The sequence below is a fragment of the Onychomys torridus genome, chromosome 7, assembly GCF_903995425.1.
Source record: "Onychomys torridus chromosome 7, mOncTor1.1, whole genome shotgun sequence".
NCBI classification, from domain to species: Eukaryota; Metazoa; Chordata; class Mammalia; order Rodentia; family Cricetidae; genus Onychomys; species Onychomys torridus.
The window spans coordinates 27,329,536-27,343,854 of record NC_050449.1 but is presented as its reverse complement, the minus strand read 5'-3'; positions in this window follow the sequence as shown (position 1 = coordinate 27,343,854).

Here is a 14,319-nt window from a genome sequence, read left to right as displayed (position 1 = left end):
GTACATATCGCTCAGTAAGCTTATTTCAACTGATTATTTGACAAATAAAACAACTTCAGTTTTCCAGAGGCAAAGGCAAGAGAAATAAAAGGAGAAAGAATTTCTCATCATCTATAAAAACCTTCCCAGTGGGGTCTATGAACATCATCTTAAGACCATTTACTTAACCAAAGTTCAGTGGAAAAAAAGTCTAACATTTCCATGACCTTCTTTTCTAAACTTCCTAAGTGGCTTAGAGAGAGGCTGCCTGGGGAACTCCAAATGGAACCTAAAAATATTATCTTCTGGCTTTATAAACATAAGGAACACTAATGAAGTGAGGGGCAGCAGACCCAGGAATGGACTATCTCATTCAGGTTGGGAGGCAGGGTGTGGGGGTTGGGGAAGCTGAGCACATCCTTGAAGGCAGGCAAAAGGGCCAGGGTGGGGCGGGGGCCACAGACTAGGCCAGGGCAGTGAAAATCAACACAAGGTAGGAAGAAAAGAATAACAATGGTCTAGGATACATAAAGCAGAGCCCCAGTGACCACTATTCTAAACACCACTAAAACAAGCCCTTCGAGAGCCAGGCTGTCCAAGTTTGGAGGGGTGACTGCTCCACAGACCCTCCCTGGACCCTCACTCGAATTTCACTTGGAGGTTCCACTGAGAGTCCTAGTGTGCCGGTCCACCCTTTTGCAGCACACACATTGCTCCATCATCCCCTCCGCTCCAGAGCTCATGAGACACTGCCCAGAGGGCTTATGTCTGTCTGAGCTCCCTATCAGATCATGTCAAAGACCCTGAAGTCTTTGGAGAGAATCACCTCACTCTGTAGCCCCCTCACCTTAGGACAAATCCATGCAAATATGCATGGATAGAGAAGGGGTTCTCCCAGCTCCTCCTTCTGCTGAACTTCCCACAAGGAAGTCGGTAAATTCCTTCTTAAGCTTGAACCAGTTTTCTGTAACTAAGAAACAAAAAGAGCCGGAACTGACACACAGGTTTAAATTGAAGGAGAGAGTCAGAAACTGCCCGTTTTCTAATGGTGAATTCACCAAGAAAAAAACCAGTAGATTAGAGATTACAACATTGAGGCAGAGAACAAGTAACAAGACTGACTGTGACCCAGGGGCCTGTGTGTAATCCAGGTGATTATTCACAGAAAAACACTTAGGAAAACATCTCCATGTGTTAGAGCTCAGATGGGATGACTAGATTACTTTTCCTAATATTCTTTAATTTGTAAATCATCTTCCAAAAGATCATAGTGACTACTTTAAAAGGGGAACCATACACGGCGCATCTGGGTATGAAAACTAATAAGCCACAGCCAGGCAGAGGACAAAGATCCTTTTAGAAACAACTAACCAGCATGGGCTCTCCCTACTCTTGCCTTCCAAACTTGTGCTTGGGTTATAGAGATGGGAAAGTATTGTCCTCCATCTGCCCGCTATTCCGTGGAACCCGGACTTGCCATCTGGAAGTCCAAGCAGTCAGTGACCAGCGATAGAAAAGGTGCAGAGCCCCAGAGCAAGCATTCAGCTCCAGACTTACCAGGTCCTTTCCATAAGCAACACAACTAGCCCGTGTTTCCTTTTTCCATGGAAGCAGAATAAAAAGAGCAATTTGGACTCCGTGGCTTTCCTTTGTACCTGGCCTGTTCTTTGCACTTGAGTTTCCTAACACACCCCATCAAATTCCCTTTTAAAAGTTTACATCTTGTGTAATAGAACCAGATAAATAATACTAAAACCTTATTTCAACTCCCTTTTGAAAAAAATGATATTCTTAAAAGATATTTGAAAGGAAGTAACTCACAAACTCCTTTAATAACTAGTTTCAAAATTCCACTTCCTCTAATCTAGTGTAAATCCCCCCCCCCTTTAATACCATCTTTTCCCGATGCCATTTTAAGAAGAATTAAACTTATACTCATAGTTAACTTTAATTGATTTTGCTCAGTTCCAACTCACTGACTACTTGAGCTCAATTTCTGGCAAAGGCACGTAAAAATTTTTAAAACTGGAAAGATAAACAAAGGAAGATCTGTGGATATTTGGTGTCTTATTCTGTTTGTGTTGTAACAAAGTCCTGGAAGCTAGCTAAGGAGGTAAAGGGAAGAGGTTTATATAGTAGACAGCGCCAGAGCTGAAGGGGAGCCACCAACCTTCACTCTGCTCTGGTGAGGTCCCCATAGAAAACAAGATAACAGTGGGGAAGGGGGGAGACCTCCAGGGGCAGGGAGGAGGGTCATGTGGCAAGACAGGAAAAAGAGAATCCAGGGAGTTGTTCTCCATTGGGAGGTACCTAGAGTAACAACAGTCTCCTGAGAACAAGATAATACCAACTAAGGATCAAATGACTACGCCCTAGAGCGCTCTCTCTCTCTCTCTCTCTCTCTCTCTCTCTCTCTCTCTCTCTCTCTCTCTCTCTCTCTCTCTCTCTCAGAAGGGGGCCCTGGTGCCAGCCTGTGGAACTTCAGAAACATTCTCAAACTACACCCAAACCATAGCACCAGGTACAGCGTGAATGGCACAAGACACAGGTTGAACATATCTGCATTGCAGAAAGCATATTAGATGTTAGAACGGCCTTTCTCCTTCCCTGTGTATTTTATAATTTAAGAAAAAAAAAAAAAAACCTTGGGGAAAAGCCTTGAAATAAAAATAAGAGAGCAAAGCAAAATTATTCCATCAAATTCATTAAAAACCTGTAAGATCAGAAAGGAATCCTGAAAGAGCAGATGGGAAAGTGATTGTTTACTGAGAAAAAAAATGGAATTTCCCTCCTCCATCACCCACTCAGGATGGCTGAGAGCCGCTGGCAGCCCTGGGGAATGAGGCAAGTGTGCTGAATCCAGAGCCTAGCCCTTCTCCCTGCCTGCCTTCCCCCAGCTCTGCTCTCAGATGTCAATTCTATTCTTTGCCAGGCGCTCCCTCCAGCTCCCAGCTCTAGAGCTGCAGCCCTCCACCACATTGAGTTTAAAATAAAGAAATGCTTTTCCTAAAGAATTCACACACAAATAATCTCATTACCCCAGTGTTTGCATTTATACAGCAGACATCTTCTGCCAGGAGGGGAGAGGAAAAAAATCACTCCACGCTCACTCACACGGAACAGCTGCAAGGAGAGAAATGGTATTTAATTCATTGTGAAATATTCAACAATGGCTACACTGCACTTTTAAAAGCCTTTTGATAGTAAAACCCACAGGGAACAGCCCATCCTGTGTGCTGAAAAGCAGCTTCCCCACAATTAGTCTCTTTATTCAGGTCTGAACATTCTGTGTAAACTTCAGCACGTGCTACGGACACTGTGGACGGCTTCAAGGGTATAACCTTTCAGAAACTTTGAGTACTTTAGTCTTATGTGGGGTCTCTTTCGTCTGCTCACAGAGCTGACTCAAGGTGGGGTCGGGTGGGGCAAGGAGTCCAGGGTGAGAAGTGAAGGGGAATGGGATATTTAGGTGAAGAAGAAGAAGAAAATCCTCTCAACTCCAGCTGAATCGCAACAAAGGGAAGCCCACTCTCCACACAAGCCTTGCAAATTACTGGGTTTATTCATGCCCTCAAAATAATCAATGTTGGAGCAAAAGAAACCCAAGTGGAGGTCCAAAAACATTCACAGTGGTTCATTCCCCTGTTCTGGGATTGTCACGGGTCTCTGGTTTGTAGGAAAGCTTACATTGTCTTATCTGGGTAGGACAGTGACCCGATCACCAAGCAGGAGGTGACAAGGAGGAGTGAAAACAGAAACTATCTGGGCAGACAACATTTATACAGTGATTGAGAGACTGGACCATAGAGCACATTGAGCTTAATTTTCCTATCTCTCCCTCCTTTATCTCCTCCATCCCTCCCTCCCTTCTTCCTCCTAGAATTACAGCTCAGTTTTCCATTCTGTTCAATGGGAATGACACCATCCTGCCAGGAACGTGGCAAAGGGGACAGACACAGATACAGGAGCCTGAACACACTGAAGGCATAAAGAACAGCCGCAACTCCCTCTCACACCACTCTAGAAAAGGCATTCTCTCGAACATTCTAGAATTAGATTATTCAGACTCTTGTTTCCCCAGAGAAGAAAGAAGTATCAGCATATCTGACACTTTCCTTCAAGAATAAAGTAACATAGAAGCAAATATGCCCAGAAACTCAACATGCTCTGCAACTGTGTCAAAAAATAAGAATCAAAATTTTAAAAACAAACAAACAAAAAGCCACCAAGGTTTCTGTCATGATATACTGGGTTTACTGTTCAGGAAATTTAAACTCAGAATTTTCAGTTAAGAAATAATGATGAAATGCCTCCATGCTCAAAAGGTCTGTTTGAAATGAATGAAGTATCTTTTTGGTTCTCTCTTATCTCCCCTGGACTTTGCAGAATAGTCTTCAGGCATATCTGATTGCAGACAAAGCTGGTAATGTTCATTATACAAATCCAATACTTGAGGCTGGAGAGCTGGCTCAGCAGTGAAGAGCAGTGATGGTTCTTCCAGAGGACCCGGGTTCAATCCTCAGCACCCACATGGCAGCTCATAATGTCTATCACACCTGCTCCAGGGGATCTGACACCCTCACACAGACAAACATGCAAACAAAACATCAGTGCATGTAAGATTAATCATTAATTAATTAATTAAAAAAATACTTGGCCAAGGATCCTCAACCATCCCTAAGTCTTGTTCCACTTGCAATGTCCATCAAACATACTGATGAGTGTTGGAAATACTAGGATGGGACCAGGAAGGCCAACATAGCAGGGCCCATGTAGGGAAATCTGGACTCCATCTCTCTCTGGGTTGTAGAGATCTGAAAATTATGAGTTGTCTAAATGACCCCAGTTGTAGCAATAGACCCCAGTCGGCAGCTTCAAGAGGAGTGAGAGATCCGACATGAAGGGTTAAGACTCCAGAGGACAATGCCTAGTCAGGGGCAGCTGGCTGGGATTGAGCCACACCGGGCAGTTCACCTGCCACTGCTGCCTCCATGTACTTTGACTCAATGAGGAGAATATCCCAGGCACTGTTACCACCACACTTTCTCTTGCTGCATGAGGTGAAGGTTGTGGGCAAAAGCTAGGGCCCACCAGAGAGTTTTCCAGAAGCAGATTCCAGAAGTTCACAGAGGTATTCTGAGTAGCACAAACTAAAGCAGAGAGATGTGCCTGGACATTGGGCAAGGCCATGATTCTTATCTCCAAGACAATGGGATGGAAACAACTTCCAGATTTAAATACAATCTCTGGGGAGTCTACGAGAGCAGTGGAAAGGGATTTGTAGGAAGGAAGTTGACACCAGTACATTCATTGCTGTGAAGCAAGAGAGAGGGCCATTTGTGCTCTCTATCTGCTGCAGGAGGACACAATGGAATCTCTCCCCTGGCTTCAGAGCAGAGCATCCTAACTTCTCTGGATTCTCAGATCACGGGGAGAAGCAGGGGATAGCAAAATCCTTGCATGTAATATTTTTAGCAAGATCATGCTTTCTTAAAACTCAGTTCTAACAAAATAACAAAAACAAAAACAAAAACAAAACCCATTCTGTGACAATCAGCAGGCCCGATGCTTGGCAGAATGTTGTCAGGGTTGATGGTGTACAAGCAGGACATAGAGTAAAAGGCCCAGGCACTTAGGACCTGCTTCTGTACGTGCTTAAATCATGGATGTTTCTGCTTTCAAGCACTACTTGACAAAGTCGACAAGGGTCCTGACTTGCAAAGGAAGTAGCTTTGGAGGTTGGGGTTTAAATCCCACCTGAAAGGATGAATAGAGGGTGTGGAAATCTGTTTTATTGATAAGCAAGTCTTCAAAGGCCGTAAGTCTCAATAGGATGTTCAGGAATAGGAAGAGCAGATCCCTATAAAAATACACAGTGATGCAGAGAAGAGAGGACCAACCCTCCAGACAGTGAGATTGGGCAGTGGCTGAACTGAAAGGCAGAGGCCGTGCACAGGGGCAAACTCTCAGGGCCAAAGGCTGCCCACACATCAGGGGAGAGGTAATCTCTCCCATAGTGCAATTAGGCCTCCTGTTTGACCCCTGACTTCTGCCCCATGGGATATTTATGTTCTCTGGACAGACAGCAAGGGGGCACATGAAGGAACAGAGACTCTGAAGGCCCTTAGTAGGGAAAGAATTAGGTGAAGGGAAAGAGGGAGAGGAATGGAGAGAAGGTAGGAGAAGGGAGAAAGGAAGGAATGGGGGGCGGTGTGGGCGGGGGCAAGCGGGGCGGACAGTGTGGCTGGCCGCCCTTGCACGCGTAGAAATCTATAAAATCGTGCATCCCTGCTGGCCCTTGGTCATTCCCACATTCAGTCTGCTTGTTCGTTTGTGTGTTTTCTCCTGTCTCACAGTAATTCTGCAGGGTTGACACTCTGATATTAGAAATTAGGACACTCAAGTTCAGAAAGGTTCCATGGTTTGCCCACAGGTTACATGAGGGGCAAAAGAGCCTGTCCCTGGAAGTCAGGCTCGGTTTCTTTCTAAACTGCAAGGACTCTGGGCAGGGAGTGGTGACCCTGTTTCCTCTCCCACCTATCTAAAACTTCCACTAGCCTCTTGCAAACAAATCTAAGTGCAAAATCTCATCTGTTCCAACCGTTTATTTCTTAAGCAGATGTGCCACCACAAACCAAGGGGACAGCAGACAGGCCAGGCCGTCCACGCCTCTCCCCTCCCAGACTCAGCATTGCAGCTGCCAAGCCTAGGCCTGGACTCCCCACTTCGGGGCGGGCAGCTGGGGCGCTGCCTGACTGGCAGTGCCGGGGTTAACCCGGCAGCCCTGTGGAGCAAAGATTTCTGTTTTATTTCAGCGGGGGAAGTGTGTGCTGCCTGATTAGCTGGATGGTTTCCTCTTTTCCCATAACCTCCAGACCCCCACGGCCCAAGTGTTTACTCTCTGAAATAAAAAATCTGCTGGTGTTTTTCTTTTTGTGTGCTCGTGTATTTTGGGAGGATTGCAGAGGAGGAAGGCGGGGTCGGGGTGAGGGACCAGCCTGGGGGGAGGGAGGGCGCAGCCTCCAGCTGCAGAAGCTGCAGCTCGGGAAAGCAACTTCTTAACGAGGGAGCTGGTCTCTTGCTCTGGCAGCTATAAACACACTGAACATCTGGAGACAGAGTCTCTCCCGGCCAGACGTGAGCACCACAGGCTGTCCCTGCCGGGCCGTCTCCACCCCCTCGGCTCTCACACCCCTTCTCGGCTCAGCTCGGCTCCAGCCCTCTCACATCATCCACCCACCCGACCACTTGCATTCACTGAGGTCCGCAGCGCCCGCTAGCAGCCGGCCCTGGGGAACAGTGAGGAGACGAGCAGGCGACGCCAGCCAGCAGTGGCCACCCCGCCCCCGCCCCTGTTCCAGAAGAGGGGTCAAACTGCTAGGATCCAATAAGAACTCAGTGCCCCGGGGACCTTTTCCCAACTCGGACTAAACATTTGCGGTTTGAAAAAGTTAAGAGAACTTCTCCCCCACCCCACCCCCAGAGCCTCCTGGGAGTTCCAGTACAATGCTGTTACTTCCTTGACTTTTTTGAGAAACAAGGAATGTATCTATCAGGTGGTCAGGCCAAAAGCGTGCGTGTGTGCTAATTGTCACTCTACTAACCCTGCCAAGATGACAGGGGGTCTTTCTGCACCTGGGTCTCCTTCCTTTGCCAGCATCTGTAGAAGGGATTCACCCACCACCACCTCCACCACCACCACCACCTCCACCACCACCATCACCACCATCTCTTCTTACATCATTCCAGGGAGCACCAATCCCTAACCGCTCTGGGTTCTTCTTCCCAGGTGTCCCTCTCTTTCTGCTGGTGAAATGAGTTATAGTGAAGGGTAATGTTGGCAGATGTAATATAGGTGATATATGATATAGAGTGAGAGAAAAGAGAGGGAGGGAAGGAGGGAGGGGGCAGAGAGAAAGAGAAGGAGGAAGGAGGGAGCTCAAGGGTAGGGCGTGCCTTGGACAATGAGAAAGTAATAAGACTCATTAGGTCAGAGTCAGGAACCTCCTTTCTCTTTAAATCCACACTATGCTGGATGGCAAGGGTGCCATTTATTGGCTATAGGCCATGGCCTTTTATGTCTTGCACTATGGAACCAGCATGAGAACTCAAAAATAAGGGTAAGGACCCATCTGTTAAAGACTGGAGCCCCACTCCAGGACATGATGCTGTGTTCTTGCTCTCTCTACCACACCAGGCTGAACACTCTGCCTGGACAACACAGTTTGATTTAGATTCAGACCGTTACACAACAGGGTCAAGGAATCTGAAAGTGAAATCGCACAGACTCGAAGGTGTCAAGGAAGCAGGAGGTGGGAGTCTAAGCTGGGCAGTAGAGCTCTGGTCAACAGGGCAGCAGCAGGTACCCCCAGCTGGCCAGAGGACCACCTTTAGTTGCAGAGAAAAGGCACAGGCACACACAGATGCCTTGATATGAAAAAGCCGAAGGTGATGGCGACATGGAGGTGACTGTGGTAAGTGGACTTGGGGCTAGGCTCACCTGCTTCCTCTTATTGCAGTTAAAACCCCTCAGAGATGTAATGGGGCGGGTCATGTGACAAGACTGTGCAGCCTCTAGCTTCCCTGGGCGCCATCCTCTGCAGTAACCTACTCAGGGCAGTGAGGCCCTGAGTATGGTCTTCTGTGGAGGATGAAACTTGTGACGGCACTATAGGGAGCCCCTTCCCAGATAGCACAGCGGTCAAACCAGAATCCGGGAAACCAAGGTGTCCATGCCCCTTAGTGGTCAGACCCTATTTGCTGAAAAGAGGAAGACACTCTAGTGTTAGGCCACCTAACCTGTTCCAGGCCAGCCAGGGCTACATAGAGACTGTGTCTCAAAAATAAGTGGATAAATATTTTAAAAGAGTAATAATAGCAAAAAACAAACTAGTTGCAAAGAACTACCTTTTGAAAGTTTAGAGTGTTCCACATTGAGTTGGAAAACAAGAAAATTCAATAAAATGTTGAGGATGGGGGGCTGTGAAGGATTCCTTGTTTGCCTCCCTGTAGACTACCATAAGTCTCCTCTGACAGGAACAGCCCAGCATTCTGTCTGGGACAGATTAGCCCAATATTGTAATAGCCAATGTTACAACATCCAGGATACTCACAGACCCACGGGCTCAGAATTGTTTGGAAGAACAAAGAACCTAAAGCAGTGCTCTAGAAAAGAAAAATGTGTCCTGAAGAAAGACAGATCAGCTATGTGCAGCAGATGGAGTTTAAGACGCGCGTTTTTAAGCCCGGCAGCCATCATGCACAGTCAGCTGAAAGAACAAACCTGCCATGAGCATAAACATTTCAGGGCAAGGTGAATCGCCATTGAAGTCTTGTTGGCTTTTCTTCAACACTCTCAACACTTGAAAGCCAAACTGGAGGCTCTGGTTTTCCTGCTGAAACATCCCACCTGGCCGACGATGGCTCTTTCCAAACACTGCCCAGGTTTGATCCCTCCCAGCCGCTGGGCCAGATGACAAAGCCCCAAGAGAGACCATGAACCTGGCCTCTCAACATGTCTCCCACACGAACATCTAAAGTTTATTTGGGAGAGACATTCTTCTAAATTGGTTTTAGAAATTTTAAATAGTGAAATTCAAAGTCACATCCCCATATTGCCTAGCCTGTGTCATATGTAAATGTGCTATTTCATATGGGAACCATTTACTCTGTCACAAAAAATGTAACACACACACACACACACACACACACACACACACACACACACAATTTAAAAAAGAAGTTGCTTGCAGGCAAGGACTTTGTCTTCTCTTTCCCCATCTGTCATTGGGATCCACCATGTACCACTGATGGTTCAAGGAGTTCAACCTCTCAGTGGGTCACTTTCTGACTCAACTCTTAGGCATTTTTGATTTCCAAAATGTATTTTACAGGACAGTGAGTCAAAAGGCATTTTAAGGCAATGATTTACAATAGCAAGGATGCACATCATGTTTACAGTTTGCTGACATGCTTCAAGCTTCATAGATATGAACTGGGTGTTTCTCAGAGTGTGATCCCTAGGGTTCCAGCAGCAATATGGGGTGCATCTCCTAGAAATGTATTAGAAACAAACATTTCTCAGCCCTAACCCTGGAGTATACCTTTAAAACCTGTGAGTTAGCAGATTCCAGAGTTTCAAGTTCAGTGAGTCTAGAGCAAGAGTTGAATTTTCTATATCTAAGATTCTCCTCTTCCTCCTCCTCCTCCTCCTCCTCCTCCTCTTCCTCTTCCTTCTCCTCCTCCTCTTATTCTGCTGCTGCTGCTGCCACCACCTGTGGACCATTCTTTAAGAATCTCCCTGGCATATGAGGAAACTGGAGAGTCAAAATCAAGTTGCCCAAGGTCACACAATGAGAAAGACCTACTATAAATCGAATCTATTTCCTTTAAGAGCCTGGGTTCCTATACAAAGAGACCCTGTCTCGAAAACCCAAATAAATAAATAAATAGATAGGTAAATAGATAGATAGATAGATAGATAGATAGATAGATAGATAGAAGCAAGCCTGGGGTCCTTACTCTTGGACCATCTCTATTCTTTCTCAAGACAGATGAGAAGCAGCAGCATCCTGTGCATGAGGGTAGATGAAGGTTTTTACTGCACTCAGCAAACAAAATGTGCCAAATTACATTATACAAAGGGAAAGAAAACAAGGACCATGGTGATGAGAATGAAATTAATTCTTTTCTATGCTCTGTGACTGTGCACTGCCTCCCAGCTTAAGCAAGTATTTGACTTGAGTGGACACTGATCAAAATGCCACTTTTATAAACTGAGCTAATTCAAGAGCAATACCATCCCTGCATTTGAAAAACAATCCCTGAAATGAAAAAACAATGATGTCACTCTGGAAGGGGGTTAGAGCACCATGCTTTCTGATACATGCTTTGGACACTCATGATGATTATTAACTGAGAAGCTAAAACCACATCTGGACAGCTGGCAGCTATGGATGAACTATGGTCGTGTTGTCTCAATGTGGAGTGGGGTCTCTGATTTCTGGTTCCCAATACAAAACAAGCATTGGCTGACTCCAGACAGGGCTGGGCTCCATTTCCAGGCTTACCTTTTCATCTGAGAATGCCTTGTATCTACCCTGCCACTTCTCAACAGGGCTATGAGCAGGAACTGGCCCTAAGGGCTCATGACAGCAACATGTTAGTGAGCTCTTAGAGACAGAACAGGAGCCTGACCTACACAATGATTCTTGTTAGGATGATGGAGAGGGAGGTGCTGAAGCTGAAAGACAGAACAGAGGAAGGGAACAGAAAAGGGGCAGAGTCAGTGGGCTACACTCTAGGCAGACTATAAACAGTAACAGACATTACAGCCCTGGCTTGTTAAGGAGCTCCATTGATTCACACGGTTCCCTGACAGAAGGATGGCGAGAAGCTGAAACAGAAAGGGCCCATTCATTCATGCACAACACCAGCCCTCAGCCCCCATTGGCTCTCCATAATGGCTCCAGGCTGATAGCGAGGAGGGGGCCGTGGCAGAGGGAGGAGGAGGCAAAAAATGAAAGAAAATGATGACTGCAAGATCATTGTGAAGCAATGTACAGCTGCACAGGCAATTGCATGCAAATGTGGCTTCCCTTTTTAGCTGTAGTTAATGTCCTCAGAATCGTGTATTTTTTTCTCTTTCACGCTCTCTCTCCTCTCCTTCTTCTCTCGTCATTTTCTGGACTTCCTACTCCTTGGTTCCTTCTTGGTCATCTTTCATCTTCTCTTTCCATTACTCTCTCCCTCTGTTATCTGTCAGTTCTACACACCCCCATTTTCTTCCTCTATCCCTTTTACCTATTCCTAACTTTTCTAGTTGCTGAGTCTCCCTTCCCCTTATTGGTGAGGCTTTCCCTATTCATGACTTAGTTCAGTTTTATTCTCTCTTGCCTTCAGTCCTTCCATTCCTCTCCTCCTCCTCCTCCTCCTCCTCCTCCTCCTCAGTGTCTGCCCCTCATGAATGAATGGAAACAATACTCTGAGGAAGGCCACTATGAGGGAGCCTGGGTGTTCAGGGTTGGCCCCTCCTGTCAGTATTCCAGTCACTGACAGACGTGTAATCCTTGGAAAAGAAGTCCATTCATCCCTTCTGAGCTCACAGACGTGAGGCAGAGCAGGGGTGGGAAGTAGCTATGAGTCGGAGGAGGGGAAGGAAACTGAAGTTATAAATAGGATGAAAGAAAATGAAGAAAAAAAAAAAACTAAAGTATTTCTCTCCCTTTCTTTTTCTTTTTATTCAGCACATCTCCATAAAAAAAAAAAAATATGCCGCAGCTGGAGAAATCATTCCTTCATCTGTGTCTTCATCTCCCTTCTTTATAACCTCACAATAGCCTTCCAACCCATCACTGAGGAGAACTGGACCACAGCCCAGAGAGAATTCCCACAGCAGCTTCTTCATCTGGACGGCTCACAAGGCAAAGGGCAGACAAGGAAGGCTCAAGGTTCTTGCCAGATCTTTCCATCAGAGGGAGCCTGAGGAAGTGGGAGCGACCACCTATAGTTATAAGCAGATTGCCACCAACTGGTAGGGAGCCAGACCCCATGGAAGTACTCTATCATTCCAAGCTGCAGTGGGAAGCATGTCAGGCTGTTCTAAGAATGGTTATTATTCCCTCCAATCTCCCAGTCCCACCCCAAAGCCACAAGTCTAGGCAACCTCAGCCTCTGCGTTACAGCCCTCAGCTATGGAATGAACCCTGCATCACACCACTAACAATTCTTGGCACTTTAAAGCTAGGAACATCCTGAGTTGCCATTCATATATTTTACAAAAATTTTCTTGCATGCTCTGAAACAAAAACTTTTTAACTCATGGAAATCTTGGCAAGAAAGACAATAAAATATCATCCCTTCTGGCCAATTATGAACTTCTCAATTAAGAAAGAGGAAGGCTATGTCTCTTTCTTTGGAACATATATTCTCACCTTGGGATTATGGCCAAGGGTGTAAAGAGCCTCAGTGACCAGTAAGATTCAACATGTAGCAAGCAGAGGTACCATTAGAACAAAAGTTTAAGGCACATAACTTTAATATTAGCTGCATTTAGTAGATTTAAAATCCCTAAGGCTTGTGGCATTAATACTACTCAAGAATTGTACAAAGCCAGGCATGACTATGTGGGTCTTCTGCTTAGACAGATGAAATCTAATTTGTTTGGATTTTTTATTTTGTTTTGTTTTTCAAAACAGAGTTCCCTGTGTAAACCTGGCTACTCTGGAACTCATTATGTAGACCAGGTTGGCCTCAAACCTGGAGATTTGCCTGTCTCTGCCTCCCAAATGCTCCCACCACCGCCCAACTAGTTTGGAATTTTAGTAACTCATTTTTTGCATGTCTCTACATCTTAAGTCTTGAAGTCTAACCTGTGTATAGGTGCAGAATCTTCCAAACCTTGTGGAATGGAAGCATGGCTGAAATGTTTGCATCTATGCTTTTAACACTTAAAGGGACTAAGATACCAACTGGAAAATGATAGCATAAATGTTATTACAGCCACAGCCCTATGGAGTGTCAAAGACTACTTCAAATCTCACTGTCCACTGAGTCAGAAGAATGTTGATGCCATTCTGTTCTAGAGATAAAGACCGGAACTAGGAGGAGCCTCCCATACTTCCCCACCCACCACAGCACGCACCGCCTACCACAGCACACCCCTGCTCAGAACAAGCACTGTGCTCTGTCTCTGTTCATTTCTGCTGCAGGATGAAGCATGGGCAACAGAGCAGATATTTAGGATTTTTTCCCAGTATTTTACAAATCACATATAATAAGTCAGAAGGATACTGAACAGCCACCACAACAAAGAATTCCACTTAGTTTCCACAAATTATCCCCAATCTCATAGCTTCACTTCTCAAATTCTGGAGAACTACGTATTTTAGTATGCAGGCACAATGATATTTCTTATGCTAAGAATTTATCCTGACAAAAAATTCTGATAGATTTGGAATAATTTTGCATGTATATATATCATACATTATATTTTATATATGTCATTATAGCACAGTCTCAAGAACAATGAAATTTCAGACCCCCAAATTCAAGTTTTACATTCAGTATTTTCTTCAAATGCCAATAAGTAAACAAAGACTAATAGAATTGAAAAGAAACAGAAGTGAGCCCTGAAAATAGAACACAACCTGGGGCTGCCTTGGTTGGTCCTGTAGGCAGCAAGTCAGGAACGCGGGAGCAGGAAAGCTGCCCGCACAGAAGGTTGGTGAGCAAGGAAGTGGGAGAGGGAAGAGATCCATGATGAACAAAAGGCGTTTCAGCCTGAAAGAAGGTTCCTCTGCCTTTATGATGGCAAAATGTGCTTGTCAACAACCATCCTAA